General features: G+C 40.9%; 1 long non-coding RNA gene across 1 annotated transcript; it reads right to left on the bottom strand.

Moving 5' to 3' along the window:
- Nucleotides 1-5,547: 5,547 nt before the first annotated feature.
- Nucleotides 5,548-15,731, bottom strand: LOC113963768. Its single transcript, XR_003532937.1, has 3 exons — nucleotides 15,465-15,731; nucleotides 15,035-15,199; nucleotides 5,548-7,134 (listed from the first exon to the last, which is right to left on the bottom strand). It is a non-coding gene; the product is annotated as an uncharacterized LOC113963768 (long non-coding RNA).
- Between the last annotated feature and the right edge of the window lie 868 nt (nucleotides 15,732-16,599).

Raw genomic sequence — 16,599 nt, 5'->3', positions numbered from 1 at the left:
CCTATCAAGAGACCCATGAGCCTAGAGTCATGCTGGGAGGATACACAGGGTCACTCAGTGTTCAGTCAAAGATTTCTACATCATATTCTGCTTGGCTGTCCTATGGAGGAATTAGGAAAATGAGGATGATGAGGGGGATGTGGTACTTGCAGTCAGCACAGCTGTCTGGCAGAGGTGCAGAAAAACTTGTTCCTCAGGACACCTCTCGTGCATGGGGTCTGAAGACTGAAGAAAAATCCCTGTCCATTTGACAAGGAGTTAGCTGCCTGCAACAAAACCCATAGAGGCATTTCTTCAAATGCAGAGCTTTTACTAACATGTGAAAGCATCCCACGTGTGGGAGATCATGTTCTGAGATGTACAGCACAGAGAGGAGCTGGTGAGGAAGGCAGGGGCCAGGCCATGAGCTCTTCCTCTGACTTGAGCAAAGAGAGAAAGGTGTCTGAATTAGTGCTGAACCGCTGCTCTGGGGTTGGGAACAATGTGAGAGACCACGTTGTATGCAAGACTAACTTACATATTTTTTCAAAAGAATTTGTATGGGCACTAGTTAACTCTGCTAAAACAGCCAAAACATAAACCTGGACAATTCAACTCAAATTTATTTTCCCACTAAATAAACAGTTCTTCTTTACTGTCTCTGTTTCACTGTTGTGCAACATTGCACAAAACACTACTCCAACTTTTGTGGCATTTCCCAGAGGGAGGAACTTGGTTCTTACATAGTCTTCCTCCATCTGGTCTCCATGTGGCCTGATGAAATGTACTGGCAGGTGCAAAGGGTTTCCACTCTTACCTAAAAGGGTCGCTTCTAAGGACTGAGATTTTGTATCAAAACCCAAGCGTGATTTCCAGGCTGTATTGCTACTCTCTTGTGAAACAGGCAAAGCTTTCAAGCTTTCCTCACATAGGTAATAAATATGCCAAACAGCTGGTGGAAACACAGGTTCACAGTGCTGCTGGGTAGATTTTATTCTGGTCAAAACATTTGATAGGGCCAGTAAAAACAGGGGGAACTACAGGTGAACATTGCATGAAAATGTATGTTCCCAACAGACAGAGGAGACATTCCTGAAGCAGAACTCTTCCCCAGAACTCTTGGGGACTTCCTTGGCTTGCAAGCACAGACACATCTACTTTACATATGCACGCACACACACACACAAATATACGTGCAGATGCAGAGATATTGATACGCACATATTCATACACGTACAGATCACTACATATACACACATGAATGCATGCGTATATATGACTGACTGCACTCATGTCTCTGTATATATAATATATTCCGTTCTGCTGTATTTTTGACATTTGTAATGACATCTATAATTTGTGGTCTGAGAAGGCTGAGCCATGAAATGTGGTGAGCCAAACTGGTGGGCACGTCTTCACTGAAAAATAGAGGGTTGATTTAAAAAACATTTTCCCTCAAAAAATGTAATTTTTAAAATCAGGAAAAAAACTATCCTTTTTCAATTTCTGAGTTTCCACATTGCAAGGGGAAAACATGCTCCTTTGCACAACCTCTTTCTCTCTCTTGTGTTTCAAGCACTGACCAAAGGCAGAAAAATAATCGAAAGCTAAGAAGTAGACATAGGGTTTGTTCTTGGCCATTTTATTTCTTCAGTTTCTTCCTTTATATTTCAAAATGAAAAATAGGAGGTGATATTTTAGGAGTTACAGAAAGCTGGCCTGCCAGTTTGTTTTTTTACCATCAGAATGATATCATGTTTTCCTAAACAAAAATAATTTATGAAAAATTTCCAACAAAAGAAAAAGTCTCTCAGTTTTTTTCCATTAAATGAGTGTTTACTGAGCAGCACTGAACACTCCCTGCTCTGGCTACCAAGGAAGATGTCACAGGAAGCCCTCAGATCAGTGGGACAAACACTGGACTTGGAACGAGTAGCACAGCTTCTGACATTCAGCAGTCCAGCATTCACGGAGGCCTCTAAGGGACATGAAGCTGAAGAAAATGGTGATTGTGATTTTCCTGTCATCTGCTCAGGTCTTCATGCCATATACAAGGACTCTCCAAAGGACAAAAGTTAAGAACTGATTACCATTGATCGAGTCCCAGCCCAGACTTTGGGAAGAAAAAGGCATAAACCTCTGTTGCTCCTGGAGGATAGGAGGGCAAAGACCTCCTTTGTGAGGTTTGCACTTATTCTGGGCTGAGTTCCGCATTCTTTGGGGTACCCCTGAGAATAGCCTCACTCTTCCACAAAGATGATCTCTGCCTCAACAGGCATCCTCAGAAAGGGCTCATCAGGGAAGTGAAGAATTACTTAGAAATTACATGATCCTTTAGCAGTCTGAACACTGGCCCTTTGACCATGGTGACTACATGTAGCACAAGAGGCCATTGGAAGGAGCAGAAGACAGGTAAAGAGCACCAAGGGAGGTGTGTGCCCCTCTCCCACACCACTGGTAGTGTTTTGGCACTGGTCCTTTAAACCTCAGAACAGCTCAGCCATCATTGGGCAGAAGATAGAACAAGCTATACACTACAAAACTTGGATGAGACAGAACCCCCTGTGCCATCAGGAAAAGCAGAATAGAAGTACACCTTTAAGAGCAAAAAAAACTATCCAGAAAAATAAATGTTAGCAATATATGACTCCTCCCCTTCATCAAGAGGAGAGTTTTCATTTTTTTCAAACTAATCTTGTGTATTTGAAAGCAGAGGCAGACAGGCTCATCCCACCTAAGACCCCTTCATCCACGTACTAAACATTGCATTTGTAACTTAATATTTGTGTATCAGCAACATATTAAACATCAAGGCACTGCTGTGTTAGGCATAATAATATAGTTATTTATCCACCAAAACCACAAAACCTAGATTAATAACTTGAGAAGTAAAGCCATATTGCTGGGATGGTATGTGAGAGAAGAGGAAATACACAGGAACAGTAAGTGCACCAAGGCTTTGAATTTTCTTTAAAATTTGTTCTCCCAAATAAAGTTTTTGAAGGATAAAAATGTTTTATTCAATACAATTGATTTATAAAGCCCTTTATTCTACTTTGCTTACTACAAAAGTTTTTTCTCTTTGAAAAAAAAAGTTCTGTAGGAGAAGAGTCATGTTCATATCCTCCCATTTCAATACCTAATTCATCTTCTATTCCTGTTTTCTCAGCTAGGAAATTAAAGTACAAGAGCCCAGAGAGAAAATGACATTCACAGAAAAGGCTATCCTTGCATTTCTGGTCAAAAGAAGAAGGAGACATACTAATTAATGAATTAAAATGAGGCTTTTTACCACCTTCTGAATCTCTAAGAGGAATAAAAAATACACCCCAAATCAGAGCTGAGATATCAAGTAATCAACTAGCTTTGTTCTGACACAAGGGCAGATGAAAGTAAGAATTCTTTCAAGTGAGGAAAAACACAACTCTTTTCCCTAAGGGGAGAAATCAAATTGTTATGTTTTTGTTTTTAATTTGGCTCCTATGATGGGCAAATTTATTTATGTGCAGATTACCACTGTTCCTACAGACATTTCAGCCCACGTTGTTTGGAGTCCACGCTGTTTGTACAGGGTCTTGGCTCATGGTTGCTTTGCCACAGGACCTCTGCCAGCCAGCGAAGCTTTGAGTAGATGACACTTACTCCTTCTGTCCTACATGGACAACACTATCTGAGCACACATTCATCTCTGAGAAGATCTCACCTTCCTTGTGCTATCCACCTCATGCTGTACCAGGGCTTCCAGGGCAGAATTTCCTGTTCTTGAGTCCCCCAAGCACCATCAGGCAGCTGTAGCTGCATGGTGAACACTTTGAAAAGTGCCCACACAGATGTCTTGGAGTCTGAGACCAGTGTGATCCCTAGGAATCAGTGGACTCCAGAATACCAGGTGCCTTTGGGTGTTTCACAGAAGAGGTGACCCATCAGAGCCCTTGGAAATGCAATACCTGGTGCAGATGTCTCAGAGATGAATTTAGCAGCTGATCTATTATGGGTTCTGGAGATGGGTTGGTTCCTTCTCTGTTTCCAGAAAACTCTTATCCTATAGGATCTATTCAAGACAATATTTCCTACCTGAAGCTGTGGGATTTTGCAGCTCTGAAGGGAATCATAGACTTTTGTTCCTGAGGACCACGACATGACAAACTCCATAATGGAAAAGTAATGACTTTGGAAGAGGTTTATTTAAAAGAAAAAAAAATTAAATAAAATCTGGGCCCTTATCCAGGTAGAGATCTTAGCCTGGCATTCCATCTACATTCTTTCTGTTATTAAAATAATTTAGGAAACCGGGAAGCCTGTTCTGCATTCAATCATGTTAGCCCACGCTGTGTCAATTTGAATTCTGCCTGTGGTGATAACAGTTGAAAATCTGATGGGCCAGATACTGAACTGACAAAAATCGGCGTTGCTCCATTACAATCAGTGGGGTTTTGCCAATTTACCCTTGTTAAAGATCTGGACCTCTAATTCTAGGAAGGCATTTTTCCAGACAACAAAACAATCTTCTATGTCTTTGGCAAAGGAAAAAAAAAAGGAATAATTTAGTAATACTTTGGAAAGTGACCTTACTATGATAATACAACTTGAAAATTAAGCTCTAGGCTCATTTTCAACATATTTGAAGTTAACTAGAACCTTGTCCAGGTACTTCAAATATGATCAATAGATAAAATCTGGTACCATTTTTCAGTGTAGATGCCACCATATTCCAAGCTGAAGATTAGTATTTTTCCATTTTAGTTCATTAAATGACTTAACAACCCTCTTAGAAAACTCCTCTGATGATGAAAACAACATTTGCATGCATAAGCAGACACATGAAAATATTTCATCCTTCACCCAATTGATTTTTCAAGTCTAAAAGTATTTTTGAAGTTCATCTTTGCTGGAGAAAGTCCATAAGCCTGAGGAAATTACACTTTTGGTATTTGATCCTTAGCTGATCAGCAATCAGGGTAGCTTAGCCTTATCCTGTGCACCACCCTGCTATAGTTCACCTGATGAGAGAACAGGGCAAGGCAGTCCCTTCCCTATTCACACTAGTTACTGCTATCCTGAGCAGTGTTGCTCTTGACCTTCCTCAAGATGACTCCACAACTCTGCAACATGGTCCTACAACAGTCATTACTTGGACAACTAGTCAAAAATGTTAGAGGACTGCAATGTGGGTCACACTGCTTTGGCCAAGAGGCAAAACCTGAAACACCTTCATGGTTAAACCTCCCTTTTACCTGTTGACATTTGCCAATGCAGACAGGACAGAGGAAAAGAGTGGAAAAGAGGGACTTCAAACTTCAGGGAGAGGTATTTTCATCTGAAATATGACAGGTAGTTTTTATTTGGGAAAAGAGAAAGAAAAAGCAATACATTTCCTACAAGACCAGTTTCATCAAAAGGTTTGATCTGGTTACAGCTGTTACACAGGAGCAGGGACTCAACAGTGATCACAGTTAGCTTCTGCAGTGAAGTGCAAAGCCTGGTCTGACAGCTGAGCTCACAGAGCTAAACTGAGACAATACCATGTAGTAGGTTACTCTTCATGCTTCAGCAGAGACCATGAATCCTTCAGTTTCTTTACTTGCTTTGAGGGACTTTCTGTTTTGTTCAGTTTTCAAAGCAGATAGAAATCCATTGATGGCATTTAAATGCATCCACCACAATGAACTCTAAGATGCGGAGAATAACATTTTCTTGTACTTAAGCATCCCAGGAGACTGCAATGATTGTATTAAAATTTTAATCACAAACTCCTTGCATTAAAATCACAAAGAATTCTCTGTGCTAGAGAATTTCACAATATGAAAATCTTTTACAAATTTGTGGCAGATAGCAATTTTCTATCTGGGAGATGTAAATCAGTTATTAATGAGCCAAATTGCTAACATCAAGCCTGGTATCTACATACAAGAAAGAGACAAAAATCTTTTACAAACTTATAAAGTTCTACATGTACTAGCCTGAAGAATTTTATTCCCTGTTTCCTGAATCGAGAGACATCAAACTACATCTCCTTCTACAGTAATATCTCCACCTGATTCATGCATGGTGTTGTAGAGCTTTGGAAGTGATGATCTGAAATTAATAGCCGAAAAACTATTCTGAAAGACTGATCCATTGCATTTCAGATTTTGTAACTACAGACTAGGTTTTTGGTTCAGACGAATGTGGTTCTAGTACATGCTTAAATAAACACAAGACAGTCAGGTCCAAAGCAAGCAGTAAGGCAAAGTCTACAGCATCCTCTAGAACCGTGTAAGCTCCTCAACACCCACAAGCACAGACCAGAGCTCAGGACCTACCACAGCAATCCTGCCTTGACCTGAGCCACTGTTCTGAATTTCAGAGCTGTCCTTGAATGTACAGTTGCACAAAACAAAAATCTTTTATTTCAGCAACTTCCATATGTTAGGATCCTAGCTGAGCTCAAGCACATTGCTAGCAGTACTTGAAATCTAATTCTGTTGCTTTTTTTCCTGCGTGTATTAAAAAATCCATTACCATTGTTAAAGAGTGCAAAAGGTGGTGAGTAATACAGAGTCGATTCTGGGTATGAATTTGCACTGCAGCTAGAAAACCAAGTATTAGATTTTAAATCCCAGCTCATTATTGGAATTAATTCTGAATGCCTGCAACTTTTTGCTAATGCCTTCATAGAAAACTACATAGTTTGCATCACTACGAGATTACCCAATTCCTTCACTTGCACAATTGTTCCAATAATCAAGAATGGATTTAGCCTCTGCAGGTGCAAGAGCATCTCCAAATAACACAAAAAGTTCAATAACTAAAATGGACCTTATTGCATGAGAAGTAATTTACAGGCTACCAATCTTTCTGCTTACTGATTTTTTCAGCAGAGCTTAAGAGATTTGAATGGAATTGCCACAAAGATTTAAATTTAAATCTGGGGCAGAGGCAGATAAACTGATTAATTAACTGATCAATTCCATAAGGAGCTTAAAGTATATCTTGTAATTTACAAAGGATGTCATGGGATGCAGTGCTCTCTTCACAGGGGTATCTCCCCACGTAGGAGTGTGTCCCATGAATAAAGAAGTTTCATTTCTCTCCCATCACTGATGCAGCTTCTGAGGCATGCAGATGGAGAATTTTCCTTCCACAGCACCGTGTGTCCTCCATGCTCAGGTTTGCCTAAAACCAGATAGAAAGACAAAGGTTTGTTGTTGGAGGCTCGTAAAGAGCAGCTTCAAACCATGGCTCCTTCCAGTCATCAGCGTGCTAGAGTGTGAACTCCGAGCTGGGATACGCACAGTATAGCTGTCTCACTCGCACACAAGCTGTGGCATGTATTTGCAAGTCAGCCGGGACCACTTTCAGACCACCTCCTCTAAGTGCCTGCCTGTGTTGCCATGACAACTAGTAAGACAGTGATGGGCAATTCGAGCTCCCCACGCTCCATGTCTGCCAGACTGTATTCCTTATATAGACAATGGAAAGAAGTAGGCATCTAAGTTAGGCACCTAAAATCAACAGGCTGACTACACCCCACACACATCTACCCCCAGCCAGCTGCTAGATTCCTGGCTGGTTCCCACAAGCAAGAGGGACCCACTACACACTCACCACTCCTGAACTCACTTCCTCATTTGACTTCCTCTTCCAATGTGTCATTCAGAAGTGACAATGTGACATCTAGGAAATGGTCCAAATTTATCAGTTTTTAAAGTGAAGTGCTCAGTAGCAGTTAAGCAGCCAGAGCTTTCAGAGTATTAGAAACATTCAGATTTCTTTGCACTCGGGTAGAGAATGGCAAATTCTACCATTGTACCCAAAAGGTTTTTTTCATGCATTTCCAGTTCTTTCATCCTGGAAGTGTATTCCACAGATATAGAATCAGACAGACCTATTTTAAGCTTTAGAATAAAGAAGAAATATTAAAAAAAAAAAAATTCCTTGGTGCACTCCCCACCCCCCCCCAAAAATAAACCACAAAAAAACCCCTAACAAAATAAACAAACAAACAAACAAAAAAACCCCTCCAACAACATCAAAAAAAACCCAGACCTGCTGTAAGTATAAGACCTTCAGATAGACCACAGTCCTGGAAGTAGAGAAAAACATTCCCTGCAACTACTTATGCAAATTCAAATGCATTCCAGGTCGGTTCACTTTTTTTGGAAGGATGTCAAGCCTCTTCCTATCTTCAGTACCTTTTCCATTTTTATTGGTTCTTTTCTTGCACATCCATAACTCCCCATGCTTTTTCTTTCATCCCCTCTGCAGGTGAAATATGTGGAGTGTCTCACATTGTTAACCTGTGAATTTTTGTTTGTTGGGCTTGGAGGTTTCTGTGTTTTTCTTGTTTGGTTGTTGTTGCACAGGCATTTTTGCAAGCTGTTTAATTTTTTAATAGGTACACTGCTGTGCATTTGTGATAGGGGTGGCCAAAGAAATGACCTAGCAAAGAACTGGACACTTGGAGCAGAAGGAGGTGTGATTCATGACTTGCCTTAACCTCTGGAGGAGTTTGTTTCAGACGTTTAGATAACAGGCTGAAGCTTGTTTCAATGACCAGGAATTATATTATTCCATCAGAGTGAAATCTGTGACGAAGTTGACCCCTCAGGAACTTCAGCAATTCAAACAACCTTCAAGGACATCTGGAAAGGGCAAGTTTAGGTACTTTATTCACACTGACTTCTGCCGGGATTCAGTCCTCTCTCCTCTCATGATCCATCTAAAAGCTTGGTACCTCATCCGAGCTTAGAGTCTAAGCTTTTTCAACTGCCCATAGAGAGATAGGTTTATTTAGGGAATAAAGAAAGGAGATGCCTCTTTCTCTGCCCATTAACTACAAAGAATTGGTTTATTCAAGATGACTGGCTATTTGACAGCTAAAGAGAGTAGCAATAAATCTCATGCTTGGAGTCAGTGGGCAGTAGGCAGTCTGTAGGAGTCAGTGATCTCAGTACTCTTCTTGGCCTCAGCAGAGGGTTTTGAGTTTGATTTGATGATACATGCAAAGACAGTGGAGAAAATGAAGAGCAGGTCTGACATACTCTGCAAAGCCTGTGCTGCTGCAGAGGCTCTGTTCTGGAAAGGACTTGGTGCAGACGCCTCCATTCACAGACCATCTGAATTAGCACAGTCCATCCAAGACATGGTGAAAGCATGAATGGCTGAAGTAAGTTTATTGTTAAGGGTAGGATGCGGGTTCTGCACCACCTCAAGCTCATGGGGAGTGTTTTTCATAGAATCATAGTATAGTTTGAGTTGAAAACAACCTTTGAAGGCCATGTAGTCCAACTCCTCCTGCATTGAGCCAGGACATCTTCAACTAGATCCGGTTGCTGACAGCCTGACCTGGAATATTTCCAAGAATGGAGCATCTTCCACCTCTCTGGGCAACCTGTTCCAGTGTTACAACAGTTATTCACTGATGCTGCTTTGTGTATGGAGGAATTCAAGAGTATTCTTTAGCTACAGGCAGATGTAATCAGTCTCCAATATGCCCTTTCATCCAGATGAACCTTTGCTAAGGCTATGAAAAATAGTCCATCTGCTCAATGATACTCTTGCTCAAATCCATCTTCAGCAAACTTGTGGCTGAGCCCTTCCAAGACACAAGGTTACCAGAACGACAATAAATGTACTTGTGTTAATCCCCTACTGCTAGCACTTGCGTTAAAGTTAACAAAGCCACTCACATTCTGAATATTAAAAAGAGGTAAGAAAAGGAATGGTTCTTATGGGAATCCACCAACAAAAGGTCTAGTGAGAGGGACATAATTTCCCATCACTGTAGCTTCTCCTTTACCCAAGGATATCCACCTACTCTGAGTGCTTTAAGCCATGTGAGCTAAATCAATAATTTCAAATTATATTTTCAAAGTCATTTGTTGAACATCTGTGGGACATTTTTTAATATTGGCTATGTTCAGGATTGTAGAATAAATGCAAGGGTAATTTGAAGACTGAAAAAAGAAAAGGCAATTTTTTTGTGAGTGTGTCAGTCACCTTCACCCACTTTCTCAGCATGCAGGGATCACTTTGGCACACCTGGACTGAAATCAGTGACATCCACTGCTTGAGTCAATATTCTCTGAAAAGAGTGGGGGCTGCCGAGTCAGGTTCTTTGATGTTACTATTTGGTCGTTGTCTTGCTGAAATGTCATTCTCTTTGATATTTGAGGCAGATATGCGAATAAATTAAAGGAAGAGCTTATTTATGCTGAGTGCATTAAAATGGCACTTGTGCACTGAAATGGACATGGAAACTATGTTTACACAAGCGTTTTATCTGCAGCAGACAGGGCTTCATAACAAGATGCCTTCCCTGATACAGGAACAAGGGACTAAGGCAAAAGGCATATTCATCTATTCTAATGTATAATTCCAAAATATAACCTTTTCCTTCAGTTATTATTTGTCTAATTGCACAGCCAAATTTAGCTGGTGCATTTGAAAGCATAATTAATTGCAATGCACTTAGTAGCGTTCCATTCTGCACTGCCTGTAAGTCAAACTGCTGTAAGACAGGTTTGATTTTTGGAAGGGTTTTCATCACACTGTGTGCACAGAAAATAATTAATTATTCAGGAGGGCAGTTACTTTTGTCCTACTAATTGGATATGCTGGTAGTCCTTTTGGCCTTGTGGTCAGATGTTAGCCTCATTTGCACAGTTCCAACCAGTGGGATTGCCTCACTTGGGTGGCCATGTGTGTATTTAAGAATATAATTCACACTTTTCAGTTTTGTAGGAGTTGAACTGGTTTGTGTGAGCCACGACTTTGCTCTGAAAGGATAAGAATCCGTGTTGTCTTAGTACAGCACTGAAAGACTACATATGGCTTAGGCTTGTGGGTAGTTCTCACAAGCCTTTGCAGCTACCATCAGGCCTGCAAAAGTATCCAGCCCAGTCTGGAGGAGCATTCTCCACTGATTTTCACCACTTGTTAATGTCTAATAAGGTTTGGGAGAAAGCGTTTATGGAATGTGAGGGTGCAGTTTCACAATAATTTGGTTTTGGCAGAAGAATCAGCTTAAGAAATTCTTCTCTCCCTTCCCCTGCCTTCGCCTTGCAGGTCACAGACCTCTTGGTTGTGCCAGCACAACTGTTTGTAAAACAATGTGATGCCCTGGATAAATTACATAACCCAGGTTAAACTGCCTTTCTTTTTCCCTGCTTTTGGCTTTTCGAGATGAAAATGGCATAAGGGAAGGCAAACTTTAGGGGAAGAAGGAGTGGCTGTGGAGGGAATTGTCTAAACAGGGATTGCCACTAAAACCTTTGATATTGTGAAGTTGCTGTTCTGAACCTCACTTTTGGTCTTTTGGTTTTTGTAATGGTTTTGGGGTTTTTTTCCAAAGCATACTAAGTAGAAGGAAAAACTAAAAGCATGAGACTCTTATGTCTTCTTACCTGCCTCAAGTGCAGATTAGTTGTTGGAAGACTACGATGCTCTCTGTCGACAGTTCTCAGACGTGATTTGGGCTTTTCTTAATTCATGGGGTATGCTCAGCCAGTAGTTTTCTCATCCCATGGTTTGAGAACTGCTGCTACAGTAATTCAAACACTGAGCACACAGATCCATAGAGCAAGGCTTTGGTGCACACTATGGGGACAAAGCCCTTGAGAGAAGAAGCAGGACTGAAAAGGAGAAGGAGGACAGGAAGGGGATTGTGACAGAAGGAAGTATGCCAAACAAGCTTCAGTTCAGAAGTCAAAGACCGCTGGGCTGCTGGAACCTGTTAGGGCATGAACCTCCTCACCGTTGGAGTTCACGGGAGAGAGTACATCATGGCTGGGTTGGTTGGAAGGTGACACTGAAGCTGATGAGATCCAGGAGGCCCACATGCTATAAAACTGCTTACTAGAAGACTGATAAACCTGAGATTTTTCATCTGATTTTGAGAACTTACTTCTTTTGAATGAAGGGGAATACACAGGTCATCTGAAATAGCCAAGAGGCAAATTAACCAGAAGGGACAAAGAAAAGGAACAAGAAGAATATGGAATAAATATGAGGCTGAAGAAGTTAACACAGTTTCGGTTTGCTAGAAAACAGCTGTCAGTATGGACAGCTTAAGAAAAATGTGAAGCAAGATCAGCACCTCTTATAAAATAGTAATACTTTTTTTTAGCTACCCACGCTAAGGATTTCTTTTACTTTTTTTTTTTTCTACTGGAATAAAATTTGACAAGTCCAAGAAAACATACCTATGAAGATTTCCTCAAAGCCTATGAGATTTTACCTGGAAAAGGTGCATAATTCTCAAAAAAAGCAATATTGATTGTAAAAAGGAAGGAGAAAAAAGTTTCAACAACTCAGAGCAAGGATATGCTGGTGTTTGGGGTTTGGATTTTCAACAGTAGTTAAACATTTTTCAGAAGTCCAAAGACTACATCTTTTTCCTGGTTTGGTTTGGTTTTTTCCACAGGGGAAATTAAATCTCTTTTCCAAACTGATTCTAGTACTGGTGATTTGAATGTCATTTACAAGCTGAGCAGAAAAGGTCTATGGCAGATTTTGGAACGCTTAGGATGTCCCCCCAGGTTCCTTAAAATGATTATCTTATTTCATGAGGATCAGCACGGCCAAGTCAGATATGGTGACGCACTTTCTGAGCCCTTTCTAATAACCAATGGTGTGAAACAAGGCTGCATTCTCACACCAACCCTATTCACAATCTTTTTCAGCATGATGCTCCAAAGGGCCACAGCAGACCTCAATGATGAAGATGGCATCTACATTCGATATCATACTGATGGAAGCCTATTCAACCTAAGGCGACTGAGGGTTCACACTGACCTTAAATCATCTTGTCTGGGAGCTGCTTTATGCTGATGATGCCGCCCTTGTCGCCCACACAGAAGCAGCTCTGCATTGTTTAACATCCTGCTTTGCTCAGGCTGCTGAGCTTTCTGGGCTGGAAGTCAGCTTAAAGAAGACAGAAGTTTTCTATCAGCCTGCACCTCAGGAAGTCTTCCATCATCCCCATATCACCACTGGCTAATCAGAGCTCAAATGAGTCCAGCAGTTTAATTACCTAGGTAGCCTCATCTCCTCGGACGGTAAGATAGACGGAGAGATAGACGACAGATTAGCAAAGGTATATAGAGCTTTCGGAAAACTCCATAAAAGAGTTTGGCAAAATAAACACCTGAAGAAAAGTACAAAGATCAGTGTTTACAGAGCCATTGTGGTGTCTACTCTTTTATATGGATCCAAATCATGGGTCATCTACCGCCACCACCTGTGACTCTTAGAATGCTTCCATCAACGCTGTCTCCATACAATCCTAAACATCCACTGGTCAGATCATGTGACTAATACATCTGTTGTAGAACAGGCAGCACTTACGAGTATTGAGGCCATGTTGCTGAGAACACAGCTGCATTGGGCAGGACATGTCTCAAGGATGAAGGACCACTACCTCCCTAAGATCGTGCTCTATGGTGAACTTGCCACTGGCTGCTGCAAAAGAGGAGCCCCGAAGAGAAGATACAAGGACTCCCTGAAACAACATCTCAGCCTTGGCCATACTGATCATCATCACTGGTCTGCTCTGGCCTCCAATTGGGAGGTCTGGAGACACACCATCTATAACACTGCTGCTTCCTTTGAGAATGCACACAGGATCACCCTCGAGGACAAAAGACAACACAGAAAGAATCGTGTCTTGCCAATACTATTCAAGGAGTCTTTCTGCTGTGCCTTTTGCAATTGGACTCGTCTATCTCGTATTGGCCTTTTTAGCCACCAGCGCGCTTGTAGCAAATGTGGGTAGAGCCCTTCCCAAATCTTTGTTCGCGAAGCCTAGCCATGACAAACTGAGCTCTCTGTGCATGAGCTATTTCTATCAATGAAATAAGAACATAATGAAAACCAAGACAGATATTCATGTGAGCTAGTTCCAGCGAAGTATATAAGCAATGGTGGTGGTAGAAGTACTGGCAACAGTCATGTGTTCTAGGTTATCTTGGCAATGACATCCATTCAGAAATCATAAAATGTTACTAATTAATCCTAAACATAGAGCAGGTTTTAAATTCCTGGTTGGGTTTGAATGGTGGAGATAATAAAATTTTAAAATGTAATGATCCATTTTACAGAGAACAATCTCTTTGACACAGATTTAGACTCACTAGTTTTGAAATGCAATAAAATTGAATAGAATAAAATAAAAAGTGTTAATAAAAATATTAGCTGGAGGATTAAGGACAGATGGCTTAGAAGTCAAGGAAATAGTCATCTTTTTCCAGTAACTGGAATTCATACAGAATCAAGGCTATCAGGAACAAGAGTGAGGTGAGGCGCTTGCATACTATCTAAGATAGCCTGTTCTTCTGCTTGACTTGCAATCACAGAAAGGGCAGAGATTTTTATAAAATAGCATGTTATCTGTAACGTCCCAGCAAATATTTTCCATAAACCAATGTCAGCCTGCTCTCTGGGGGTAGGGACTTAAGAATTCATAATGGCAAGTTGCAGAGAGTAACCGGCCTTCAGAGACTTACAATGGTTTCCCTCTCCCTGACCTGGATGGTAAGAATTCCAGAGTTCCTCAGGGGGTAGAACTGAAACCAGTTTCTTAGAGCCAGCACCAGGGCTTGCAGACTTCAACTGCCAAGCTTTCACCTGCAGTTTGGCAGGTATCACACAAGCATTTGCGCCACAATAACTCATTTGCTTGTAAAATATTCCCATACAAAATATTACTTAAAATACTGTTTATGGAAACCAGATAAAAGGTGTTCTGAAAGCCAAAGCAAGTTTGCAAATCTTTGTTTGCAAATATTTTCTTTGGTATATATCCAGCTCTACTGGGAGAGATCAGTTTCACTTTAGTGCTAGTACTCTAAAAGTTAAGTACTTAGTTTAAGCATCAATTTAAAAGAACTTTCTGCAGATGATGGAGAGAAATAGGCACTATCAGAGGGCAATTCATTTTTTCTCTATTAGACACACCTTAGGGGATGATGAACCACCCCCTGGAGATACACATATCTCTTGATTGTAAAGGGAATACAGATGATTTGTTTGGAGAAGACACTGCTGAGTCAGATTACTGTTGTTAATGACCTACCTTCTTGCCAACTGACACACCTTTGACAGGACTTCCTGGAAGAAATCAGCTGCTGTGTTCCCTTTTCTTGAGGCCAGACATCATTCTCTTCCATTTGCATGCACACTCATGTGGTAGGTGGGCCCAGTTTAATTGCATCTCTGCTTCGGTCAGGACTTAATGTTCCTCATAAAACAAAGGAGAGACCTCCACTAACAAGGATCCACATTCAAATCACCAACCACCCTGTCAAACCTTGGTTTTAATGGAACACTTTAAGTTTTTATGAAAAAAACAAAACCAAAACCAAACAAACAAAAACCCACTCTATGTTAGGAAAGTACAAAAGACACAAGAATATTGTTGAGGACCAAACTAGATGCTGAGGCTGTGTCTAGGCATACATGTCTAAATAGTGCCAGGGAGCTCAAGAGCATTAGAACTGACTCACCTTTGCTGCTAAAACAGTCCATGGCATGGCTCATATTGTGGGGTCTCCATCTTGTTCAGACTTTGAGGCTTGACTGAAGAAAGCCATAACCAACCTAACATAGTACCAGTAACAGTCCTGCTTTAACAGTCCTGCTTTAAGCAGGCAGCTAGACTAGATGAGCTTGAGAGGTCCCTTCCAACCAGCACCTCTATGAGAGGCTGAAAGTGTGTCAGAAAATTCTCCACTTGATAGTGCTGTGTGTCCTCCCTTCCTGTTCCTTCCTTCTGTGCTCCACATAGGTCAAGCAGCAGCTCCCAGAGGTCATACAGGAAGGATTATTTCTTCGGTATGCCTTCCTCTTCCTCATACTCCTTCTTCTGACCTCAGCAGAGCTGCACATAGTTGCCTAAAGAAAGAAGTGACCTTTTGACAAGAGAGTCATCCAGTAATTTGTTCTAGTCTGAAGCTACTTCCCCTGATTCCCTCTTGGTTTTTCCTTCAGCCTCTTGGCTACCAATGAAAAGATTTGCTAAGCCTGGAATGCAAAGTTTTGGTCACCACTTACTGCAATATAGTTCCCAGTTCAACAACATGTACTTGGTTTCAACCGGGAGCTGTGCTTTTCACTTCGGCAAGGAGCTGCGGTTCAATAGAACTTCCCAAACAGCTTTTGAGGGTTTTTAAAACAGAAATGGTGGAGTAGGGTAAGTTTATTGAAAATTATGCATTCCCTTATAGAAAAGCAAGTAAGCTGGGCTGAAGTAGTAGTGATGGCATAGGTAAACATATTAGCAGATATGAAGCTCATAATTTATTTCATATTACAGATATGAGTTGTGTACATTTATAAGTAAGCGCATACACACATTTTTAATTATAGGGAAATATATGTTTACATGTTGAGGTATGCATATCTAAAAATTAAACTGAAATATTTGTGCAGATTAATTGATTTCTAAGCATACACTTTGTGGTTATGGAGGGATAAGGCAGATATTGCATAATAAAGAAACACATAGTAAGCCACTTGATTTTAACTGCCTCACCTGCTCTTTCTACAATAATTCACTTACATAGCATTTGTACTAAAATTCAGTGTTGACAGCTTCACATCACTGTTATTTGGTACACATACAGAGCAGAATAATCACCT

This window comes from Neopelma chrysocephalum, unplaced genomic scaffold (genome assembly GCF_003984885.1).
Source record: "Neopelma chrysocephalum unplaced genomic scaffold, ASM398488v2 Primary Assembly neopelma1_25, whole genome shotgun sequence".
Taxonomy (NCBI): Eukaryota; Metazoa; Chordata; class Aves; order Passeriformes; family Pipridae; genus Neopelma; species Neopelma chrysocephalum.
This window is presented reverse-complemented; position numbering and strand designations above follow the sequence as displayed.